Genomic DNA, 26,010 nt, shown 5'->3' on the forward strand with positions numbered 1-26,010 from the left:
GACATGAACAGTGTCAGCTTTATAACATAACTCAGTACTATTGCCTGATATCACACATGTTGCAGTACCACAGATATCCCTGTTCCAAACTTTGCTATTTCTACACAATTAAAAGTGCAACTATACTGTTGGAACATTTAAAAACAGCCACCAGTCTGGTATTAGAATATTTGGAAAAACAGCATAAGAGGGAAAGAAGCATCTTACAGTTGTTTATACTCCATAAGCAATCTAAAAATATACAATATCAGAATATTACATAGTTTTTGTGTGAAATATTAGGCAATATTTACTTTTAAACATAACACTTCGCAACGTGTAGACCCCAGTAATGAACTTAGTATAAAGGTTTCTATCTAAGGTATTTAATTCTATGTCATTTGATCTATTAATTTATTCATCATCATCATCATCATCATCATCATCATCCCCCTTTTTTCCAATTTTCTGCATGAGGTGGGGGTATCTTGTTAGCTGTCACTATCTCTATTGATTCAGTGCCACACTCCTGCCTTCTTCAACACTCTTTCCTGACTGTCGCAGATTTTCTATCACACAATCCATCTACCTCTTTGCTGGATGTCCTCGTTTCCTCTTACTTTCTTCATGTCTGTCCCAAATCTTCCTCACCAGATTGTCTTCTGCTTTTCTGCATGTGTCCGAACCACCATAATCTGTTCTCTTTGATCTTTTCTGCAATTGGAGCTACTTTGACTTCTGCTCTTATGTCCTCATTTCTTCTGCTGTCCCACAGTGTGGATCCTACCAACCTTCTCAGATACTTAATTTCCATCACCTCTAGCTTCTTCATCTGTTCTGCCTCTACTGCCCAAGTTTCTGTACCATACAGTAGTACTGATCACACCACTGTCTTGTATACCTTACTTTTCAGCTTCTTTGAGATTCTTCTGTCATAGACTACAAGTGAGACTCCATGCCAATTGGCTGCAGCCCCTCTGATTCTAGCTTTGAACTCTTCATTCAGACTTCCCTTCTCCTCAACCACCCCTCCTAGATACTTGAAGCAATTTACCTGTTCCACTATCTTCCATTCTGTCTCAATTCTCAGCTTCTTCTGATTTCCCCAAGTTGCTGTCATTACCACTGTCTTATCTGTGCTTAGTTTCATCTCATGTGCCTTCAGCTTTGCATTCCATTCCCCTATCCTTTGCTGAAGATCTTGCTCAGAGTCTGCCTGTAATGCCACATCATCTGCATACAGTAACTTTGTTGATCTGTCCATCTAACCTGTTTGCTAATATAGTCCATCACCAGTATGAACAGCAGTGGGCTCAGAACTGAACCATGGTGTACACCCACTCCCACTGGGAACCCATCTGTGAGGCCGAACACTGTTCATACTTGAGTCACTGGGTCCTTGTACATAGCCTGCACTAATTCCACCAATGTTTCTGGGACTTCAAACCACCACAGCACTGCCCAGATCAACTTTCTTGGGACCTTGTCATATGCTTTCTCCAAGTCTAGGAATACCCATTTAGACTCTTTCCTCATCTTTAGGTTCTTCTCAACTATCTGTCTCACTGCAAACATCAGGTCAGTTGTGCTACATCCTCATCTGAACCCAAACTGCTCATCTCCCATCTTACTTTCTAATACTCTGCATATCCATTTATCAATCACTCTCTCCAAAATTTTCATGCAGTGTGATAGGAGTTTGATGTCTCTATACTGCCCACAGTTGTGGATGTCCCCTTTGTTCTTGTACACTGGCATGAGTATGCTTATTCTCCAGTCATCAGGGATATGCCTTTCTCTCCACACTGCTATGAGTACCCTCAGGAGCCATTTCTCTCCTATCTCACCCAGTATCTTTGTCATATCTGCTGTGACCTCATCTGAGCCTGCTGCTTTCCCTGACTTCATCTTCCTTAGTGCTGTTCTTACTTCTTCTAAGATGGCTCCTCTTCTTCTCTCATCATAGGCTGTTTCTGGGGCAGTACAGCTTCTGTGGGGTTTTCTTCATTCAAAAGCTGCTGGAAATACTTCCATCTGCCTTTAATGTCCTGTGGACTGGTGAGCAGGTTGTTGCTGGCATCCCTTATGAAGGGTGTCTGACTATCTTCTTTATCTTTCTGTCTTCGCCTTGCAACCTGGTATAGTTTCTTTGTACCACTTACTGAGTCACTTTCTAGAAGTTGGTCGAGTGCCTCCAATGCCCTATTCTTTGCTATTGCAACTCCTTTCTTAACTTCTTTGTTAGCCAACCAGTATTCCTTCCTAGCCTGGTCAATATTTTCAATTTCTCATTTTTTTCCTGCACCCCTTCTTTCTTTTGATGGCTTCCTGAACTTGTGTATTCTACCACCAGTTATCAATATGCACCTTATTTCCATACCCGGTTTGGCCACATATCTGTTCTGTAGTCCTAACATATGCTGTTTTGAGATTCTGCCATTCTTCTTCATCTCCACCTGTTGCCTTTATTCCTTTATTTCTTTATTTCCTGGATTCATTTATTCATTCATTTATTCATAATATCATTATGTATAATACTATCATATTTAAGGAATTGTATCTTTTTATACAACTCACTTATACTAGGAATAATTTATATCTTCACTGTGAGTTCTAGTTGTATGTTCAAGGGCAGTCAATGTGACCCAAAACAGTGGAAATTTAAAAGTGTGAGTAAAGAAAACATATAGTAGCCTAAAGTTGCTATAACTCAGACAATACTCTTTCTCCAAGGAATAACAATCTTGGAGTCATTTTCTGTAAGCAGAAAGAAGATATGGGGTGCAGGGGGGCTTGCCTCCTGCAAAAAAAAAAAAAAAAAAAGGTGCTTACGTATTATCGCAACCACATGTCGGAGTTGCCATAATTCATAATCTTATATTGAAACTACTTAATCCTGCAGTGGAAGGGGGGTGTAAACTTTAAATTTGTTACGTAAGTCATTGCTTCAAAAACAGGGAGAGGAAAAATGTCAAAAACTCCTCCTCCTGGGTAGCGTCCTTTACCAGCGTAACTGAATGCAACATTTGCTTAAGGCATACAGTGGCAGCTTGCCAGTAACAGCAGCTCTTCGGGCTTGACATTAAAATGCTTATTTACTTGTGCTTTGTAACCATTTCATTTTGATCTCACTTTATTTACAGGTAGGGCTCAAGTAAGGCATGCAATCCATTTATGTTCCCTGCAGTGAAGTCTTCTTTTGAAATTGTGTTTTTTTTTTTTTTTTTTTACAGCACTGCGAGCATCTCTAACAGGCTTCGCCTCAAGACAGAGAAAATCTATACATATAAATACATGCCCTGAGAACATGCTAGTAAGGAAATTAACAAGTAAGCTGAAATTCAGTATGTGCAAATGTGTTTCTAAGCTGTCATGTTTTAACAACAGGGTCAGTAACTGTACAAATGATCACAATCACGCTTGCCATCATGGACTGTGCTTTTTAATGCCCCCCCCCCAAAAAAAATACTGAATTGTAGATACGTTATACTACAAAAAACATTGCCTAATTAGTAAGTAGTAACCAGTACGTTGTACAATGTGCCAAAAGTAAATGGCAAAAAGTCTTAAGGGCATATGAATATGTCAACAACGAGTGCTTTGGAATCTGGTTGCGATTTTATTGTTTTGAATAGCAAATCAGTGCTGTACAGTTTTTAAGTAAACACCATCAATGATTTCTTTGTTTTGGGAGATTTCTCTTTTCTTTGGTCACAAACATGGAGATAGTTATCTTTAAATCCAGGGGTTAGAGGGGCCCACCCCTCACATGAAGCAGGCATTGGGAGGTTTCATCTGTGCAAAAAATACTTTGCATTTCTTTGGCAGGTTTGGATGCCAAGCCATTTAGCATGGTGAGTTAAGTCCTCCATTAGTTAAACATCTGTGATTTAGTAGATGAAGTTACCAAGATGCTGGTTTTATTGACTTTAGAATTAAGTTCTTGTCAAATGTATTTATTTATGTCTTTTCTTTAAAAATTTTAAAAAGTGTAAACTGGTGTCTACTATTGCCCCCAGATCTGTAAAGATGGCATTGATATTTATAATTTTGTACCTGAAAACTGCAATTTTCATTTCAGAAATGTCTGTCTCAATAAACTATTCAAATATATGCAGTCACTGACAATATAAATAACTTAACCAATCACATTCTTTGGAATTTTGTAAATTTCTATATTGTCTGTTAGTTAATGTTTTATTTGACCAAGTTATTTATTTATTTTTTATCCAAATGAATAAAACTAAATAAACTTTTAAAACCAAAAAACTGGTGTCCACAGACCAAGAGACCAACGGATACTTTAACGCAGTTTAATTTACAACAAAATTACAAAGCGTTTTCGCTGCTGCCAGTGCAGTAGCTTCCTCAGAAATCAAGACAAAGTGCGCCAACTTTTCAAATTTAAAAGCAAACAAAGTGACGTGACATTACGTCACTTCCTAGAAATCACATCTATTTGAAGTATTTAAAATATAATGCACTAAACAAAGGGTCATATTAACCCGTAAAGTTAAAAAATCACGAAAGTCGTGATTGAAGTATACCAGCTAATCCATTCACATATGAGTCCATACTGCACATAAAACCAATGTTTAAATTCAAGTGTAAAAACAAAATATATATCTTACAACAAAAATGTACTGCTTGAGTTGACTGAATGAAGTTCTACAAAGAGTGTAAGTCCAAGACTGGATCTATACCACTAGAATAATCCAATGCTGTTTGTATATAAATATATAACAATATAATTAAAAAAACCTTCTTGTCAAACAAATAAAGTACAATAGAATACAATAGGGAATGCATACGTTACATATCCATACAGAATGCCTAAGTAGTGGTCAAGGACTAATATACGCTGTGATAGTAAACCAATACGTCACCTTAAATAACTTGTATTTTAACACAGAAGAAATATTACAGTTGTCGTTTAAACCTGGAACTGTGAAGGCATCAGGTTTAATTTGCCATTCAAGTTCGCGTGTTTCCAGGATTAATGAATACGGGCCACCTCTAATACATACAGGAATGCGGTCAATGGCCATAAAGTGGAAACTGTGTCCTGGATGACTAATTATATACTTAGATAAAGCGTTCTCACATTTTTTGTTTTTGATGGCATAAACATGCTGATAGATATGGTCACGGAACCTACGGTCCATTTTCCCGATGTAAAAGGCAGGACAACAGTCGCAGAGGGCCACGTAGACAATAGATTTCGTGTTACAGTTTAACTTGTAATTTATGTAGTATTTCCTATTCCTAACAGAAAATACATTAACTGTTTTTAGCATTTTACACCAATTACATGCACCACATATGTATGTACCTTTTTGTCTAACAAAGGAATTAACATCCATGTTCCTTTGAAGAAGTTCTTTAAGATTGTTACCTCTTTTATATACTATAGAGGGGTACAAACCTTTTGTTTATTTATTTTTTATGGTCAGGTAAAGTTAATTAACCCCTGTGTCTCTTGCTGAACTGTTTTTAGGTACTCATTTAATCACTTTCCGTCTGTAATCACTTCAGCCTTCTCACCTTATCTAGCAGGTAGTACAACACTGTGTATTGCTCTGAGTGGATCTGGGCTATCTTTTTTATTTATTTTATATTGATCTTAATATAACAATAGTGTTTAGTTTTTTGTTGTACGTGTAATAGAGATAATCTTTGCTTTTTTTTTTGTTATGAGTACTCAGTTTTCTGTTGTACATGTACCACTTTATTTTTTTTTTTTACGTAAACCAATGTGCATTTCTGTAAGCTTTCAAAACAATACAGTAAGCAACTCCTATTTGTTATTCTGGTAGGAGATTATTACTTCTTGTATACATATGGGGAAGCAGTCAAAACAGTAGGAATTAATGTTATGTTTTCTGTTACACTTTAATTGCTTATGTGTAATTTGCTTTGTACTGCTATTATATTTAACGCAGGGTCAGTAGCAATATTGTTGTGCTTAATCTAATTTAAATTGTCATTTGGTATGAAACTGTATTTGTCTTACTCTGCATGTATTTTATCTTACTTTTTTCTCTTATGCCATCTTCTAATTCACTCAGTAGCTAATTCCCTTTTTCTCTCTATACCTTTCAGTGCAGAACAATGCTATCAAAACCCTATACTGCTTTTTGTAAGTGTAGTGAGCTGGTAGACTTTAGTGATTCCCTGCCGAGTGCTCTGTTGGAGATGCGGGGTGAGCGGACTGAATTGACTGGGGAGATGATTTTTTTGAGCTATGGTACAGAATCAGAATTGCCTAGACATAGTAAAGCCTTGCTGAGTTTAATTATGGTGGCTGCCAAAAAGCAATAACAAGAAAATGGAAATTAAAGTCTAGACAAACTTTACTAGAAGTAGTGAATATAGTAACATAGATAAAACAACTGGATATGTGATCTTTAGAAAAGGGTATGAGCAAACTACATAGGAAAAAATGGGAATTGTGGGAACGATATATGCAGAGAAGGAATGAGGTTTAAGAGACAGGATTTGAATGAGCTGTATGAAGCTTAACTGACAATGACTGGACAGATTATAAGTGATGAATAATGTTTACAACTACAGTTGTTTCACTGGTGTCTGTGATGTATAATGTTTGCAACTAAAGTAGTGTCAATATTGTTTGGTTTTCATTTATATAAATGTAAGGTTGCCTATGACATACATGATAATTTAATAAAGATGTTTATTAGAAAAAAACTCAACTGCTCCCCCCTTACAGTGGCTTTAATCAGTGGAGGAAGAAAAAGGTCAACAGGTCATCACATTTATCTGAGAAGGTACTATCTCATCAGCCATAAGAAAATGTGACAATCTTGAGCTTCACTTTTGTCAAACTGTATTTCAGAAAATAACTATTTTGTCTAACATCTACCTGAAATCAGCTGGATGTATAAGTGAATTTAAGTACACTTTTATCTGCTCTTTTGCATATAGTACTGTATTTAATTTATTTATTTGTGTTTTTCACTGAATATTAACTTTACTGAAGTTGCGGCTGTCTCTCTACCGAGTACTTTTTAGAATTTCTGTGTAGCCATTGATAGCAGTGGAGGGTAGTTTCAACTCATCACTGACATTCTGTCTTGCCTTATATAAGTGTTACATTTTGAGTTATCTCTGCTTAATATCAGAGCTTTCTCCAGCTAACATCTACCAGAAATCAGATGGACGTATAAGTGAATTTAAGTACACTTTTATCTGCTTTTTTGCATATAGTGTTGTATTTAATGTATTTATTTGTGTTTTTCACTGAATATTAACTGAACTGAAGTTGTGGCTGTCTTACTACAGAGTACTTTTAAAATGTCTGTGTAGCCATTGATAGGAGTGGGGGGTAATTTCAGCTCATCACTGACATTCTATCTTGCCTTATATAAGTGGTACATTTTGAGTTGTCTCTGCTTAATATCAGAGCTTTGGCCAGCAAACATCTGCCTGAAATCACCTGGACATATACGTGCATTTAAGTTCACTTTTATCTGCTCTTTTGCATATAGTACTGTATTTAATTAATTTATTTGTGTTTTTCACTGAATATTACCTCAACTGAAGTTGTGTCTGTCTCTCTACAGAGTACTTTTTAGAATTTCTGTGCAGCAATTGATAGCAGTAGAGAGTAGTTTCAGCTCATCACTGACATTCTGTCTTGCCTTATATAAGTAGTACATTTTGAGTTATCTCTGCTTAATATCAGAGCTTTGGTTGGCTAACATCTACCTGAAATCAGCTGGATGTATAAGTGAATTTAAATACACTTTTATCTGCTGTTTTGTATATAGTACTGTATTTATTTTTTTATTTGTGTTTTTCACTGAATATTAACTCAACTGAAGTTGTGGCTGTCTCTCTACAGAGTACTTTTTAGAATTTCTGTGTAGCCATTGATAGCAGTGAGGGGTAGTTTCAGCTCATCACTGACATTCTGTCTTGCCTTATATAAGTGGCACATTTTGAGTTATCTCTGATTAATATCAGAGCTTTGGCTGGTTAACATTTACCTGAAATCAGCTGGATGTATAAGTGAATTTAAGAATACTTTTATCTGCTCTTTTGTATATAGTACTGTATTTGATTTATTTATTTGTGTTTTTCACTGAATATTAACTCAACTGAAGTTGTGGCTGTCTCTCTACAGAGTACTTTTTAGAATTTCTGTGTTGCCATTGATAGCAGTGGGGAGTAGTTTCAGCTCATCACTGACATTCTGTCTTGCCTTGTATAAGTGGTACATTTTGAGTTACCTTTGCTTAATATCACAGCTTTGGCTGGCGAACATCTACCTGAAGTCAGCTGGATGTATAAGTGAATTTAAGTGCACTTTTATCTGCACTTTTTCATATAGTACTGTATTTAATTTATTTATTTGTGTTTTTCACTGAATATTAACTCAACTGAAGTTGTGGCTGTCTCTCTACAGAGTACTTTTTAGAATTTCTGTGTAGCCATTGATAGCAGTGGGAGGTAGTTTCAGCTCATCACTGACATTCTGTCTTGCCTTATATAAGTGGTGCATTTTGAGTTATCTCTGCTTAATATCATAGCTTTTGCCAGCTAACATCTACCTGAAATCAGCTGGACGTATAAGTGAATTTAAGTACACTTTTATCTGCTCTTTTGCATATAGTACTGTATTTAATTAATTTATTTGTGTTTTTCACTGAATATTAAGTCAACTGAAGTTGTGGCTGTCTCTCTACAGTTAGTTCTCCACCCACCCTCCCTGTTCTTGTTTTGGTGTTAATGTTGGTGGCTTTGAAATTGTCTACCCCTCTTGTAGATTTATATTTGGATACCCTTTCTGGGCCCATCTCATTTGCTCACTCAACTGAGTGCAGTTAGATCATATTCTGATTTTTGGCACTCCTACTGTGTACAAAGAGAGGATTTGGGAAGGACAACCCCTGTAGCCTCTTAATCCTGCTCTGTTCTTCTTCTTCTTCTTCTTCTTTCGGCTGCTCCCATTAGGGGTCGCCACAGCAGATCAACTGTTTCCATTTCTTCCTGTCCTCTACATCTTGCTCTGTCACACCAACCACTTGCTTGTCCTCTCTCACCACATCCATAAACCTTATCTTAGGCCTTCTTCTTTTCCTGTTATCAGGCAACTTCATCCTTAACATCTTTTTCCCAATATACTCTGCATCCCTCCTCAGCACATGTCCAAACCAATGTAATCTTGCCTCTCTGGCTTTGTCTCCAAACCTTCCAACCTGGGCTGACCCTCTAATATACTTATTCATAATCCTGTCCATCCTTGTCACACCTAGTGAAAATCTTAACATCTTCAACTCTGCCACGTCAAGCTGTGACTCCTGCCTTTTTGTCAATGCCACTGTCTCCAACCCATATAAAAAAGCTGGTCTCACTACCCTCTTGTAGACCTTCCCTTTCACTCTTACTGGTACTCGTCTGTCACAAATCACTCCTGACACTCTTCTCCACCCACTCCATCCTGCCTGTACTCTCTTCTTCACCTCTCTTCCACACTCACTATTACTCTGAACTGTTGATCCCAAGTATTTAATCTTATCCACCTTTGCCACCTCTGCTCCCTGCATCCTCACCATTCTTCTATCCTCCCTCTCATTCACACACATATATTCTGTCTTAATCCTGCTGACCTTCATTCCTCTTCTCTCTAGAGCATATCTCCACCTCTCCAGGGTCTCCTCCACCTGTTCCCTACTCTCACTACAGATCACAATGTCATCTGCAAACATCATAGTCCACGGGGACTCCTGTCTGATCTCGTCTGTCAACCTGTCCATCACCATTGCAAATAAGAAAGGGCTCAGAGCTGATCCTTGATGTAATCCCACCTCCACCTTAAATGCATCCGTCACTCCCACGGCAGACCTCACCACTGTCACACTACTCTCGTACATATCCTGTACGACTCTTACATACTTCTCTGCCACTCCCGACTTCCTCATACAATATCACAACTCCTCTCTAGGCACCCTGTCATATGCTTTCTCTAAGTCCACAAAGACACAATGCAACTCCTTCTTACCTTCTCTGTACTTCTCCATCAACACTCTCAGAGCAAACATCGCATCTGTAGGGCTCTTTCTTGGCATGAAACCATACTGCTGATCACTAATCATCACCTGCCAGCCACTGGGGATGCACAAGCCAGTGCATTTCTTTGTGCCAGTCTCAAGCCTGGATAAATGGGGAAGGTTGCATCAAGAATGGCATCCGGCATAAAACTTTGCCAAATCATACATGCAGGCAACAATCCTACTCTGTTCCCTCCCTCAAAAAAAAAAAAAAAAAAATATATATATATATATATATATATATATATATATATATATATATGGGTCTACTTCATTTGCCCGAACTTCCAATTGCCCGACACCCATTTGCCCGACCCCATTTGACCGAAATTTCATTTGACCGACAAGTATTATTGGCAAGAAAATGGGATATGCCCCCTTCCCCACTGTAGTGTGACCCTGGAGTTAGAATATATAGTTGGGGGGTGTGGGGGGCACAGCCCCCCACAATGGGGGTGTGTGGGGCGAAGCCCCCCACTTACTTTTGTTTTACTAAGCAATATTAAAGCAAAACTAAACAATATAATATGAAATTAACTGGGGGGAGCTTCGCCCCCCACCCCACCCCATTGTGGGGGGCTGTGCCCCCCACACCCCCCCAACTATATATTCTAACTCCAGGGTTGCACTACAGTGGGGAAGGGGGCATATCCCATTTTCTTGCCAATAATACTTGTCGGTCAAATGAAGTGTCAGACAAATGAAGTGTCGGTCAAATGCACTTTCGGTCATTTGGTCTCGGGCAAATAGGTGTCGAGCAAATGGAAGTTCGGGCAAATGAAGTAGACCCATATATATATATATATATATATATATATATATATATATATATATATATATATATTATTCAGCTGTTCTTATATATATATATATATATATATATATATATATATATATATATATATATATATATATATATACATATATATATATATTATTCAGCTGTTCTTACTGCAGCTGTCTTAGTTGCTCTTCTGCATGCTGTTATCTGTTCACTGACTCTTACTCTGCACTTATTACTGCTTGTTAGTAGACTTCTAATTTACTGCCTTCTGCACTTGTGTTTTAGTCATTTGTTAATTTAATTTCATTTATTTGAACTGTGTTTGTCGTAGTGTTGCTACACACTCGGGTGTGCTGGCCTGCACTACAATTTGAATTGTATTTACTGCCGTTTTAGCTGCTTTTCTGTAACAAAAAAAAATCTAAGCTTGTTTCCTGCCTTTCCTGTAACTAGTCAAGTTAAGATACAGACTTGCCGTATCCAGGACTGTTGGTAAGCTTCTGAGCCCCCCAAGCCTTTCTGTGTTGGAGGGAAGCCTTCTAGCTTATCAGTGGGAGTGGAAAGCACTAGGTAGCCTATCTACCATGGGAAGAGTGGGTTTTGGCCCTGAAATTGTAGTTCTTTGGCCGTTTGGGAAGTTTTTCCATCTCTTTCTACTTTCTGGTTAAAAGCTCTATTTGCGTTTGGTCCCTGCCTTTCCTATAACTTGTGTAGTCCAGGTACAGATTTGCTGTATTCTGGACTGTTGGTAAGCTTTTGAGCCCCCCAAGCCCTGCAGTGTTGGAGAGAAGCCTTCTAGTTTATCAGTGGGAGTGGAAAGCACTAGGTAACCTATCTACTACAGGAGGAGTGGTTTCTGGCCCAGAAATTATAGTCTATTTGGCCGTTTGGGAATTTTCTCATCTCTTTCAACTTGCTGGTTTGAAAGCCGCACTTGTGCTTGTTTACCACCTTTCCTATAACTAGCCTAGTCCGGTTACAGAGTTGCTGTATCCAGGATTGATAGTAAGCGTCTGAGCCCCCCAAGCCTTTCTGTTTTGGAGGGAAGCCTTCTAGCTTATCAGTGGGAGTGGTAAGCACTAGGTAGCCTATCCTCCATGGGAAGAGTGAGTTTTGGCCCAGAAATTGTAGTTTATTTGGCTGTTTGGGCATTTTTCCATCTCTTTCAACTTGCTGGCTTAAAAGCCTATGTTTGTACTTGTTCCCTGCATTTCCTGTAACTAGTCTAGTCCAGGTACTGATTTGCTGTATCCAGGACTCTTTGTAAGCTTCTGAGCCCCCCAAGCCTTTCTGTGTTGGAGGGAAGCCTTCTAGCTTATCAACTGGAGTGGTAAGCATTAGGTAGCCTATCTATCACAAGAGGAGTGGTTCCTGGCCCAGAAATTGTAGCTATTGGCCATTTGGCCAGTTTTTTTTCCATCTCTTTCAACGTTCTGGTTTAAAAGCCACACTTGCGCTTGTTTCCCACCTTTCCTGTAACTAGCCTAGTCCAGATACAGAGTTGCTGTATCCAGGACTGTTGGTAAGCTTCTGTGCCCCGCAAGCCTTTCTGTGTTGGAAGAAAGCCTTCTAGCTTATCAGTGGGAGTGGAAGCACTAGGTAGCCTTTCTACCATGAGAGGAGACATTCTTGGCCCAGAAATTGTAGTTTATTGACCATTTGGACAGTTTGTCCATCTCTTTCAACTTTCTGGTTTAAAAGACCACATCTGTGCTTGTTTCCCATCTTTCCTGTAACTAACCTACTGGGTAGCACTAGAAAGCCTTAAACTGATACAAGCCTTCTAGCTTAGAAGAGAGACTTTGGAGTGATTAAGTATCAGTTTTCTGCACTTTCTTGCTGTGCTTAACAGTTTTCCTCCTAAACGCAGATTTTCCAGCATTTATTGTGATTTAAAAGCTTGTTTTTTTCACATATTGTACTTATTTGACTGCCTGCACTTTTAAAAAGTTGTTTTTTGTTTAAATAATTTGTTTAACTGTTGTAGGCTACACACTAAAGTGTGATAGCCTTTTCAGATTGTTTGTAGTTGTTTAAAGCTGTTTTAAGTGTATTTTTTACTGTTTTTGCCTTATCTTTTAAAAAAAAAAAAAAAAAAAATCCTTATTTCCCACCTTTCTAATCTAGTATAGTCCAGTTTTCAGGCTAGTGCTGAATTCAGGGATGTGATACTAGTTTCTCAGTTTCCCATACCTTACCTGGATAGAAGGAAGTTTTTCTGTTCACCTGTGAGAGAGGGGCGCTTTGAGCAACCTCTCTGTCCCTGGAGGAGTGGTTCTAGCCCAGAAGTTAGTAGTTTATTGGCCATTTTGGGCTAATTTCTATCTCTTTCATTTCCCTACTATAAAAAAACAAATTTGCTTGGTTTTGCGCAGCGGGCAGTGCCGGTTAGCTACGGTTAAATTATTCCCGGCTCCACTAAGTCTCCTCTTCAGTTTTTCCCTTGAAACTAGTCTAACTCTCAACCTAAGCACTCAGAAAGCATCTTACAGCCCAGCACTTGCTCAGACCTAATAGCAAGCACTAATATACCCTGACACTGATTGCCCAGCAGGGCAAGGCTCTTTATTCACCCCCTCACCAACCAAGCGACTAAGCAGCTCACCCTACTATTCAGGCATGACCAAAGGGAAACTTCAGATGCACTTTCCAGTCCAGCTGGTGAATCTGGGCATCCTGAGGCAATGGTACAACTGCCTCATATACACAGAGAACCCTCTCCTCCTACCACAAAACACTAACATATGCGAGAGATGCAATTATACAGCCAAACTGGAAGCGAAGCTGTCTCCACCCAAGACTGGAACAGACAGTCAAGGGAGAAGGTTAACACTTGCACCACACCTCCAGCCACACACAAACCTACTAAAACAGCACTGGCAAAAATACACATAAATACACAAAATCATACTCGGAGGCTCCAAATAAAAACTTGCAAAAGCATCAGAGACCTCCAAAGCAGACACCCAAACAACTTGCACTTCCCGTCACCAACTAGACAACACATAAAACACAAAATCAGTGTGCCGCACAATGACAGCCCTTAAGGTGAAATAATATACCTAACATATAGTCAGGCAAACTGACATCCCACTCACGAGGCTGGACAAGCAGAAGGTTACTGTTAGCTGCCTGTCGGGAGCCAGAATCCGCCACATAACACAAGCACTCAGGTCACTCCAGAACAAGTACAAATATGACTCTGTCATTGTTCATGTTGGTGTGAATGACCTGAGACGTACCTCCCTGGACTGCATGAAAAGAGAAATGGAAGATCTCTCTGATCATGCAGCCCAGGCTGGTATGACCCTGACCCTGAGTAGCATCCTGCCCTCACCCAGAATGATACCTCAGTATAAAGAAAAAATGATCAATTTCAACAATTGGCTAAGCTTCTGATGTCATTCAAAGGTGATCCAGTGTCTGTCAGCCTGGGACAACATGCTCAACAAGCCGCGTTGCTTCACAAGAGATGGCTGCTCCTGTCACCCCTAGGCTTTCAAATACTGGCCAAGGCTCTTGATGCCCCCATAGTGCCTTTTTTAGGCAAGGCTCAAAAGTCAAACCCACCTCCGTAAACAGCACAAATAACAAAAAACTGAGGGTCATGCTACTCAACACCAGGAGTTTAAATCTCAAAATGCAGGCACTCGAAGCACTCCTCAGTATGGAGAACGTTGACGTCTGTGCAGTAACTGAAACCTCGTTCAAGGCTCCAGAGAGCACCCCAGCACTACTGGGCTACAACTCATACCACACATTTCGGCCACAGAACATGGACCGAAACACAAAAGGAGGGGGTGTATCCATATTCATCAAGGATACCTACACCTCCAGGTTAGTGGTGCAGCATGATACCTCTGAGATCATCCATGTGCAACTAACATCGGGCAAATCTACAATGCAAATTGTGGCCTGCTACAGATCATCCTCCATGACCCAGGACCACCACTCCACCTTTCTGGAGACACTGGAAAACATGAAGGTCCTACCGAGCACCCTGATAGTGGGTGATTTCAATTACCCTACCATTCACTGGGAAAACTACTTGAGTACAAATTCCCAGGCCCAGTGCTTCCTGGAATTCATTAACTCAAATGCCCTGGATCAGTTGGTAAACTCCCCTACCAGACGTGAAAACATATTGGACCTGGTCATAACCAACATGGACAACAGGCATTCCACACCGGAGGTCAACCCGTCACTGGTTAGATCAGACCTTAAACTAATCACTCTGGATGTCCACACCCCACCACCACCCCCAACTAAGGAAACCACAGTAAAAACTTTTCTAAAGCAAACTTTACCTTACTTAAAACAGAGGTGGTAAGTTTCACAGCCCCACGCTAAATGATAACGCTGCCCAAGATGCAGAAACCTTTACAAATGCACTCTATGAGCACCTACAAGGATGCATGGATCATGCCATCCCTAACAAAACCAAGACTCACTCCTCTAAGAGAAGGAAACCAGTTTGGTGCACCCCTGCAATTAACAGGCTATACAATAGAAGGAGGAAACTAGTTAAAAAAAAAGGCAAATCCCAAGAAGAAAAGACATCCCTGATCAGTATCAGTAAGAAACTAAGGTCCCTTATGAAATCATCCAAGGCTAACTTCAAAAGAAAAATAGCCAAGGATTCAAAAGATAACCACAAAGCCTTCTTTAGCTATGTTAAGAATCTAAGTGGCAACTCGCAGATATGTGTCTTGCACGAACTACAGAATTAACTATCCCCCCCCCATGGGACCAGATGGTGTCCCAGGCTGTGTCTTGCATGAAGTACAGAATGAACTAACCCCCCACCTAAACATGCTGTTCATCCTCAGCCTCTCCATAGGCAACGTGCCCATAAAATGGCGCACAGCAACAGTTATTCCACTCCACAAAGGAGGGGCCATTACTGACCCTGGTAATTATCGCCCCATAAGCCTGACTAGCCTGGTTTGCAAGGCTATGGAGCGCATCATCATGGAACTCATTAACAAAGACATTCGGAACCTCCAAACACTTGATCCGATCCAGTTCGGCTTTGTTAAGGGCAGATCATGCCTATTAAACCTGGTTGACTTTTTGAGACAGTCATTAAGGCCATAGATGAGGGAAAGGTGGTTCAGACAGCCTACCTTGACTTTGCCAAGGCTTTCGACACCATTCCCCACTTAGGTATTACAGAAAAACTCACCAGCCTGAACATAAACCCCTACATCCACGAGATGGGTTGCCAACTGGCTTACAGGCACAACTCACACTGTGAGAATAGCGGGCTGCAGGTCCAACTCTAAGCCAGTCACAAGTGGTGTCCCACAAGGCTTGGTCCTGGGACCCCTACTGTTTGGCATATACTTCTCAGAAGTACAGGCAAACACAGGAGGACTATGGCTAACCAAGTTCGCTGATGACTGCAACTGGGAGCCATAACTGACTCTCCGGATGACACGGACATCCTCCAAAAAGACCTTACTGAGATGGACACCTGGTGTCAAAGCCATGTCCTCAAGTTAAATGCCAAAAAATGCATAGTCATCCCATTTGGGAAAAACAAAACACCCACAAATTACCACATAGGTGGCAGCCCCCTTAATACAGAAGAGGTAATAAGAGATCTGGGGACCCAGGTAGATAGTAATCTCTCCTTTGGCAATCATATTGCCAAAGTAGTTAGGAAATCCTTCTATGTAGCCCATCTAATTACTAAAGGGTTCACATTTAGAAATAAAGAGGTTATAGTGCCCCTCTACTCATCACTCATTAGACCCATCATAGAGTACAATGCCCCATTTGGGATGTATCTCACAAGACACTTCCAACAGCTGGAAAGACCACAAAAGTACCTCACCAAGAGGATTACTGGCCTCAAACATATGTCCCATGCAGCTGGACTGAAGAAACTACGGCTGTACTCAGTGGCATATCGCTTACTGAGAGGTGATCTCTGCCTGACTTACAAAGCCATGTCCAACTCAGAATTGATGGACATGCTCCACCTAAAGAAATCCAAGTCTCTGCGAGCCACGCGCTCTAGTGAGCTAAACCTCACCACAACAATAAATAGAACATGCTGGTGGGATAGATTCCTGTCACAGAGACTCCCCATGCTTTGGAACAAAATTCCAAATTACAACAGGCAGAGCCCCTCACTAACACTCTTCAAGAAAAACCTTGACGAGTGGATGGGTGACAGAGAATACACCCCTGGGATCACTTCATTGGCTCTGCTTGACAGAGCATCAGTTACTTAATCAATGGGACGGCGAAAGCCGACACACTCTGGCTAGGCTTATAAATGCCCTCAAGCAGATAGCCTAGTACCTACCTGTGAACCTATGAACGTATGAACCTATAAGTAGCACTCAGTGTTCTGGAGCTAGAAACCACTCCTAAGAGCTCTTAATAATCTATTTCCTGTTGTCCCACCCTTCTTCCTAAGGCCCTTTCTTCCCATTCCATCTCCAACCCCTATTTATAAACATTTGCAGCTGGTAGTGGTGCCTCAGAGGGAAGTCAGGAATATTGCCAATCAGCAAGTGAATGCAGCAATCTTGGTTGGCAATTTCTGAAGGCATAAATCTCCAGAATAGTCTGGAAGGTCTAACTGGACCATGTTGTGCCCACTCCAGAAACAGGCAGAAAAGATAGGTGGCAGTCTCTTAATACTATGGTGGCATGTTCTATACCAGTGCTGAAACCCTCTCAAGTGACTGTTATCAATGAATTCCTTCTGCTACTATTGCAATTGTATGGATGTCCGCTTCCAAATTGCCCTCATTTTTGCCCACAAATCCTGGTATTTTATGACTTTGTGTCACTCTGTACATAAGGCACTGTAATCGGTGGTTGTAACAATGCCATTGATCAGTGCTACTTTTCTTTTTATTTAATGGACTACTAAATCTGGTTTTCTTGCATCTATTTTTTGAACTGTTGGTAATGAGTGATCCCATGTGACATAACCCTCATCATTCTCTATAATGCTTTGTGGCTCGTTTCCAGTGCTTTTCACCTACTTCAAGATTGTAATCTTTGCTCAACCCCCATTGCAACAATCTTACCACATTATTATGTCTTTCAGTATATAGGCCCTCCGCTATTAGTGTATCACAACCAGCAACGACTTACAACTATTTCCAGTTCTGTTTTACAGCACCTGCATTTGTCTGTTAAAAACCACATGTTCAATTGACTTTATAAACCAACATGTATGTAGTCCACTATCTTGAGCCACCAATATTAACCTTTCATCTTTTGATTCAAATTCACCTCTCCCTGACCATTCCTGCATCAGATCCTGATCGACACAAAGTTGTTTCAGCAGTTTTCTGCATTTGTAACTGTATTTATGCCTTTTCCACGTCTTGCCTTCTCATCTGCTCCTTCTCCATATATTATAGGTTCATAGGTTCATAGGTTGGTACTAGGCTATCAGCCCTAGGGCCTATACAAGCCTAGCCATAACAATTCCCTGGCTATTTCTTCCCACATTATTTACTTTCCTGGACCCCTGTCCAGCAGGGTGACTGACGTGATCCCTGGGGTGAATTTCCTTTCTCCCATCCAAACGTCAAGGTTCCTCTTGAAGAGGTCCAAAGAGGCACTCTGCTTGACATGTATGGGCAATCTATTCCAGAGTCTGGGGAGTCTCTGGGTCAGGAACCTATCCCTCCAGCATGTTTTGTTTATTGTGATGACAAGGTTTAGATCCCTGGAGTGTGTAGCTCTGAGGGATTGGGATTTCTTTAAGTGTAGCATGTCCAACAGCTCTGGGTTTGACATGGCCTTGTATGTTAAGCAGAGATCGCCTCTGAGTAGACGATATGCGACAGAGTATAGCTGGAGTTTTTAAGGCGGTCAGCGTAGGGCATCTGCTTTAGGCCTGTGATTCTTTTAGTGAGGTATTTCTGAGGCCTTTCCAGTTGTTGCAGATGTCTTGAGAGGTGCATACCAAATGGGGCGTTGTATTCTATAATGGGTCTAATGAGGGATGAGTACAGTGGGACAATGACCTCCTTTTTCTGGATGAAAAGCCCTTCGAGATGAGGTGTGCCACATAGAAGGATTTCCTGACTGTTGTGGCGATGTGGTTATCGAAGGTGAGACCACTGTCCACCTGTGTCCCTAAGTCTCTTATCACACTTTCTGTGTTTAGTGTACTGCCACCTATATGGTAATTCATGGATGCATGTTTTTCCCAAAGGGGATAACAATACATTTCTTGGCATTGAGCTTGAGCCCATGGCTCTGGCACCAAGCATCTGTTTCTGTAAGGCCCTTTTGTAGAGTATCCACATCATTTGGGGATTCAATAATGGCTCCCAGTTTGCAGTCATCTGCAAACTTTGTTAGCCAGAGTCCCTTAGTGTTGACCTGTACTTCAGAGAAGTAGATGCCAAACAAGAGCGGCCCCAGGACTGAACCCTGAGGTACTCCACTTGTCTTTTATTTAATTTGTTTTTTGGCACAGTCAGTTGCTGCCTGATTTTTGTCTACTTCTTGTTTGATTTCCATTTCCACTTGACACCCATATGCTTCTACTAAACTAATCAGGGAAATCATATTAAATTTGCTCTCCTCATGTTTTAAAACTTTCACTATGTTTAAATCTGGAGAAGTCATCAGATATGCATGCAGTTGTACAATTGCAGATCTATAAATATAATCATTTTTGAAGACTTCCATACCTTCTTCAGAACAAGAAATATATAATCTTGGTATACATACACAGATTTTTATATATCACTTAATACACATGAAACATTCTTCTTGTTTTTCTGCTCAACTGATCCATATTTTTTTGGCCAGTTAGTCAGCCTGTTTGAATTTTTCTCAGTTGAATTTCTCCAAGCCTTTCTTGGTTTTAATTTCATAGGTTCATAGGTAGGTACCAGGCTATTGGCCCTAGGGCCTATATCAGCCTAGCCAAAAAGGTACCCTGGCTTTTGCCACCCAAGAAAATTATTTTCCTGTGCCCCTGTCATGCAGAGCCACAGAAGAGATCCCCGGGGTGAATTTCCTATTTCCCATCCAATCATCAAGAATTTTCTTGAAGACTGCTAATGAAGAGCTTTTGTTTGATATAGATAGGTAGTTTGTTCCAGAGTATGGGAAGTCTCTGGGACAGGAATCTATCCCTCCAGCATGTTCTGTTTATTGTGGTGACAAGGTCCATAGAGTGTATAGCTCTGAGGGATTAGGATTTCTTTAAGTGAAGCATGTCCAACAGCTCTGGGTTTGACAAAGCTTTGTATGTTAGGCAGAGATCGCCTCTGAGTAGGCGATATGCGACGGAGTAAAGCTGGAGTTTTTTGAGACGGTCTGCATATGGCATCTGTTTGAGGCCAGTAATCCTCATTGTGAGGCATTTCTGTGGCCTTTCCAGTTGTTGTAGATGTCTTTAGAGGTACATACTAAAAGGGGCATTGTACTCTGTAATGGGTCTAATGAGTGATGAGTAGAGGGGAACAATTACCTCTTTTTTCCTGGATGAGAAACCTATTGTGATGAGGTGTGCCATGTAGTAGGATTTCCTGACTACTGTAGTGATGTGATTATCAAAGGAGAGACTACTGTCCACCTGTGTCCCAAGGTCTCTTATCACACTTCTAGTGTTAAGTAGACTATCACTTATGTGGTAGTTCATGGGTACAGAGTTTTTACCAAAAGGGATGACAATGCACTTTTTGGAATTGAGCTTGAGGCCATGGCTTTGACACCAGGCATCTGTCTCAGTGAGGCCCTTTTGTAGGATGTCCACATCATTAGGAGTCTTGATTATCTCTTCTAGTTTGCAGTCATCTCAAACTTCATTAGCCAGAGACCTTCTGTGTTAGCCTGTGCTTCAGAGAAGTAGATACCAAACAGGAGAGGACTCAGGACTGAACCCTGCGGTACACCACTTGTCACTGGTCTGAAGTTGGATTTGGAGTCTGCTACTTTCACAGTGTGGGTTCTGTAAGTGAGCCAGTTGGCAACCCATCTTGTGACATAGGGATTTATACCTGGTTTAGTGAGTTTATCTATAATTTCAGAGTGGGGGATGGTGTTGAAAACCTTGGCGAGATCTAGATAGGCTGTGTGAACCACCTTACCGTCATCTACAGCTTTGGTGACTGCTTCAAAGATGTCTATCAGGTTTAGGAGACATGATCTGCCTTTTACAAACCTGAACTGGGTGGGCTCCAGAGCTTGGAGATTACCATTATCTTTGTTTATATGTTTCATGACCTTGCAGACCAGGCTCATCAAGCTAATGGGGCTGTAGTTCCCGAGATCCGTGGTGAATCCCTCTTTGTGGAGTGGGATAACCATCACTGTGTGCCATTCAGTGGGCACAAAGCCTGAGGTGAGGCTATGATTGAACATGGTACTTAGGTGAGGTACCAGTTTGTTCTGTAGTTCATGTAGAACGCAGCCTGGGATGTTGTCAGGTCCCATGGATGCTGTGTTCTTGGCTTTGGAAAGTGTGGTTTTTACCTGTGCAGCCGTGATTATAGGAACTTTGCATTCTTCCGGTATAGAGATGGGCCCTCTAGGGGGTGAGAGGGGGTAAAGTTAGCACTGAACCTATCTGCCAGGATGTTGGCAATATCAGTTGGTTCTGTATATTTAGTGCCATTGTGCTGTAACTCAGAGCAGATCTGAGTGTTGCCACTGAGATTCTTGACATAGCTATAGAATGCTCTGTGGTTGTCTTTAGAAACAGTGGTGATTTTGTTTTCATAACTAGTTTTGGAGGATTTTATGAGAGATCTCAGCTTCTTACTGAGGCTGACCAGGGAGTTTCTCCAATCATGGGATTTTACTCTTTTTTTTGCAGCAGTTTCTTTCTTCTGTTGTAGAGTTTGTTCATGGCAGGGGACCACCAGACTGGCTTCCTTTTTTTGGAGGCTAGTATCTTGGTTCTGTTAAGTCTTTTGGGTTTCTAATACTATGATGGGGATGAACCCTATTGCAAAGTCATAGTATTACTAAATTTCATGAAATTAGTATTGTTTCAATCTTTGATATTACTCGAAAGTGCTTTTTGCAGCAGAATTGACTGGTTCTGTGATTCATACAGTTACATGTATTGGTAGGATATCTAAATATGACTGTAAATTTGTTTTTATGAGGCCCATTACTCCTACTAATATTAAAATTGTCTGGGTATCCTTCTTCCACATTGCCCTCATTTCTGCCAGCAAATCCTGGTATTTTATGACTTTGTGTCTCTCATTACATAAGACATGATAATCACTAATCTATACATGTAATTAATTTTGAGGAGACCCATACCTTCTTCAGACTAGGAATATATTATCTTGGTATATGCTGATTTTTATAAATAATTTGATAAGTGTGAAGCATTTTTCTTGTTTTCATGCCCAGCTGATCCAATACATTTTTGGGCCATGCAGCCACCCCAAAACTTTAAGTTAGAACAGGAAGAGCAAATTGGTTTATAGCTTGGACTTTGTTCCAGGATGTTGTGGCTGCTTTCAGTAATAATTTTGGTCTTTTAAAATGTCCCATACTGATTTTTGTTCACATTTTTTCATCTTTTATTGTCAACCCTTCATCAATCCCCAAATATGTATACATTCCTTACTACTCTAGTTCCTTTATTTCACACTCCTGTCCCAGACTGATATTTTCTTGGTGCTGCAGCTGCCCTGCTTTAAATGTTGCTTTGGCACATTTATCAAGACCAAGTAATATTCTTATATCATCTGAGAAAGTTTTGACCACTTGCAGTTGTGCTGTCAGCTTCTCATATGATGAACGATACAGTTTTAAATCATCCTCAAAAAGAAGATAAGTCATTACACTTTATTGTTTTATGGGAGCCAAATTGTAACCATGAACTAATCTACTAAGTAAACAGCTTAATGGCAAGACAAAAGAGCAGTGGTGACAAAGGGTCATGCTGGAATATTCCCTTTTGAATTTTTATCCCTGGGATAATAATTTGTCCTTTATCATAGCTTAGCTGCAAAGTGTTTTGCCACTGTTTGATGGCCTCTGTAATGTAGTTGATTAATGTAGGGTCTATCTAATACATCTGTAAGCACTCCTTTATCCATGAATGTGGAATGTTGTCAAATGTGTTTTTGAAATCTACCCATGCCATACTTAGATTATTCCCCTTTTTACAATTCTGCACTATGACTTTATTTAACAACAAATTATCTTTTTTTTCCATATGACTTTCTTTTGTTACCCTTCTGTTCTGTTGCCATGATTGAGTTTTCATCTAAATGGCTATAAATTCTTGTCAGCATCAGTTCCAGTATATAGTTTATACATCATCGGAAGGCAAATTATTGGTCTATAGTTTTTAGGATAGCTTGCAGGTTCACTCTTAAGGAGAAGTATAATTTTTCCTGTTTTTAACCAGGTTGTTGTCTGTTCAGGATGCACATATAAGTAATTCTTACTTATGACTAAGTCATTGTGTAAAGGTGTTAATACTTTTAGCCAGAGGTTAGGTACTGCATCTGGGACTGGAGTTTTCCAGTTTGGAGCTTTTCTTATATTTTTTCATTTTCCCTGGCCATTACTTCATTCCATTTCATATCCTGTGCATTTGAACTTCTTACTGTTTCATTTACTTCTTCTGTCTATTCAGCAGCTTTATGTTCCACAGGGTCTTCATAGATATTTCTCCAAAATGTCTCTATTTCTTCATTTGTTGGTGGTGTTTTTAGTCCTTTTGCCTTGTTTCCCAATTCTCTATAAAACATTTTTGGGTCATCAACAAATTGCATATTTTGTACTTTTTATTTATATTATCTGTGTATATTCTAAGTTTTTCTACCTGTGCTGATATATTTAGTGTATTATTTGCAACAATGTACGATAGATCCATGTCTGTTCTGATACTGAGCATTGCTTGTATCACATCTATCTTTCTTAGTATATTTGTTGATCTGTTCCCTCTTCTGTACTCTTCTAACACTGCCATGTCTTGTCTTAATTCCTTTATAGTTTTCTCTCTTCAATGCTTCCATGATGGCATTTTATTTTTTTCCCTTTCATTTCCCATATTGCCCTGTTTTTCTGGGTAAGACTTTATCTGTTATTAATGTAGATGCACAGTTATATATCCTGTTTACTGCTGTCATATCACATGAATTTCTGTGGACAGTGTTGATTACCATGTATAGTTGTTTTATCAGACTTCTTAACATTTTGGTTCTTATTGACTTTCTGCAACCAATTTCATTCATTCATCTTAATATGTCAATCTGTATTAAATCAAGTAACTATTCACTTAGATAATTTGATTCTAAACTGAAGGTACATTTTTGTGTTCTCCATTTCCTGTGGGCATTCCACAGAAAGCTCCAGAGCATCTTCATGTTCTGTATCCTATGTGTGTTGTAACTTTTTAAAGAAGTGGCCACATTTAGCTGAGATACAGTTCTCCTGTGATGCCCATGAGCCTTATAGGAATGCCTGCAGGTATTACTGTTGAAGATTACCTACTATTCCCTATTATGCTTTTGGGGCTTTGTCTGGACAGCATTTGATAACATGACATCTGTTTTGGTATTATACAAGACATCCTGCAGAATTTGGACAGGGACATCCCTGGATGCATTGGCTCAATTCTTCATAGCCCTTGTAGTCCTAGCAGCAGATGGCCCAACAGGATCGGGCACATCCTGGTGTGCCACTGAGTTACAGAGCTCCTCTCCTGACTCTCATGCTGTTGTTACTGCACATCCATTTCAGGCTTTGTGCCTTTTTAGTGTACACTACCAACACTTACTGTCCCTACTAGACCTGTGTAAGTGGCACAGGTATCCCACTATTATGTTTGCATAGTACTATACACCTGTCCAACCTGCATAGGTATATTCTCACTCTCCTTCTGTCCCATTGCATAGGACAGTGTATTACTATTTACAACATGTGCTGCTATGCTCATCTTACAAATAACTAGTGTTGCTGTGTAGTACTAGTGTTTTACTCAGCATGCATATTGATGTCTCAGTTTTCTTTGCCATTCCCTCACATTAGGTCTGCAGCATTTATTATATTTCTCTGATGCCAAGCAATGATGGGGCATGCTTTGATATTATGTACACCTCCTGAGGGACCATAGCACTTTGTGTTCCTACTTGACCATGGCCCACACTGTCTTTCTGGTGACTTGCATTTTAGGGCTCACATATTGTCAGTGTTTTGCAGTCAGTTATCATTTTCATGGCCTTGCTTTTCACTGATTGTCTCACTGACTTCCAACACAGAGCAATACAGGGATTAGTAAAACAGGTTCCAGCTGTTAGGTTCTACTTGTCCTACATTTAATCCATCGTTTGACTCCTTTTCTGAATAAACACACAGTGGCTTTCTTGCTCAATTACTTGGTGATGCAAACGTAGCACTGCTATTCTTTGATGCTCACACTTATTATCTCTCACCAACTTCGTGGCTGTGACCTGCTTCACTTCACTCCTACCTCCAATTCCCTAGCTATCCTCTCATCATCACATTTATACATTCTACACTCCTTCCATGATGTCCCCTGTCTGGGCCAGTAATCAAAGAGCATTAATCCCCACCATTGACACTAGAGAAAGATGTTCACTTGGAACAAAAATAGATACACATAGTATTTCTAGATACAGCTCTCTGCATCAAGTATAATTTCCCTTAAGAGCACACAGGGAACACACTGAGTCCAGGGTCTGGGTTTCTCTTTCTCTCTGTCTCTCTCTCTCCAGGTCCCCAATAAGACTCTTAACTGGCACAGCTGTAGAGCTGAGTCTTCAGCTGAGTGTTCAAGCCAAGTCCTCCAGCACTCTCTCTGTAAAACCAATGCTTTGTGTCCCTGCTCCAAGCAGCTGACAGATGCATTTTTCACACACACACACACACACACACACACACACACACACACACACACACACACACACACACACACACACACACACACACACACACACACTCGGACAGATTTACTAGCTATACCTCTTTCTGTCCAGACTGTAAAGTAGTTACACTGCCATTGGGCACTCCAAAGCCAGCTACTCTAAGGGTCTTACAAGGGTACCTAATTATACTGAGTAAAATTAATATTAATACAAATGATTGTGTTTGACCAATCCAATAAGGCTTTCAGGAGTGGCCACAGAGTCATCAAATAGATATGAGTACTGTCAACGGTTAAAATATTCTCTGAAGGACCAG

This window comes from Protopterus annectens, chromosome 10.part0 (assembly GCF_019279795.1).
Source record: "Protopterus annectens isolate FY-2018-M chromosome 10.part0, PAN1.0, whole genome shotgun sequence".
NCBI classification, from domain to species: domain Eukaryota; kingdom Metazoa; phylum Chordata; order Ceratodontiformes; family Protopteridae; genus Protopterus; species Protopterus annectens.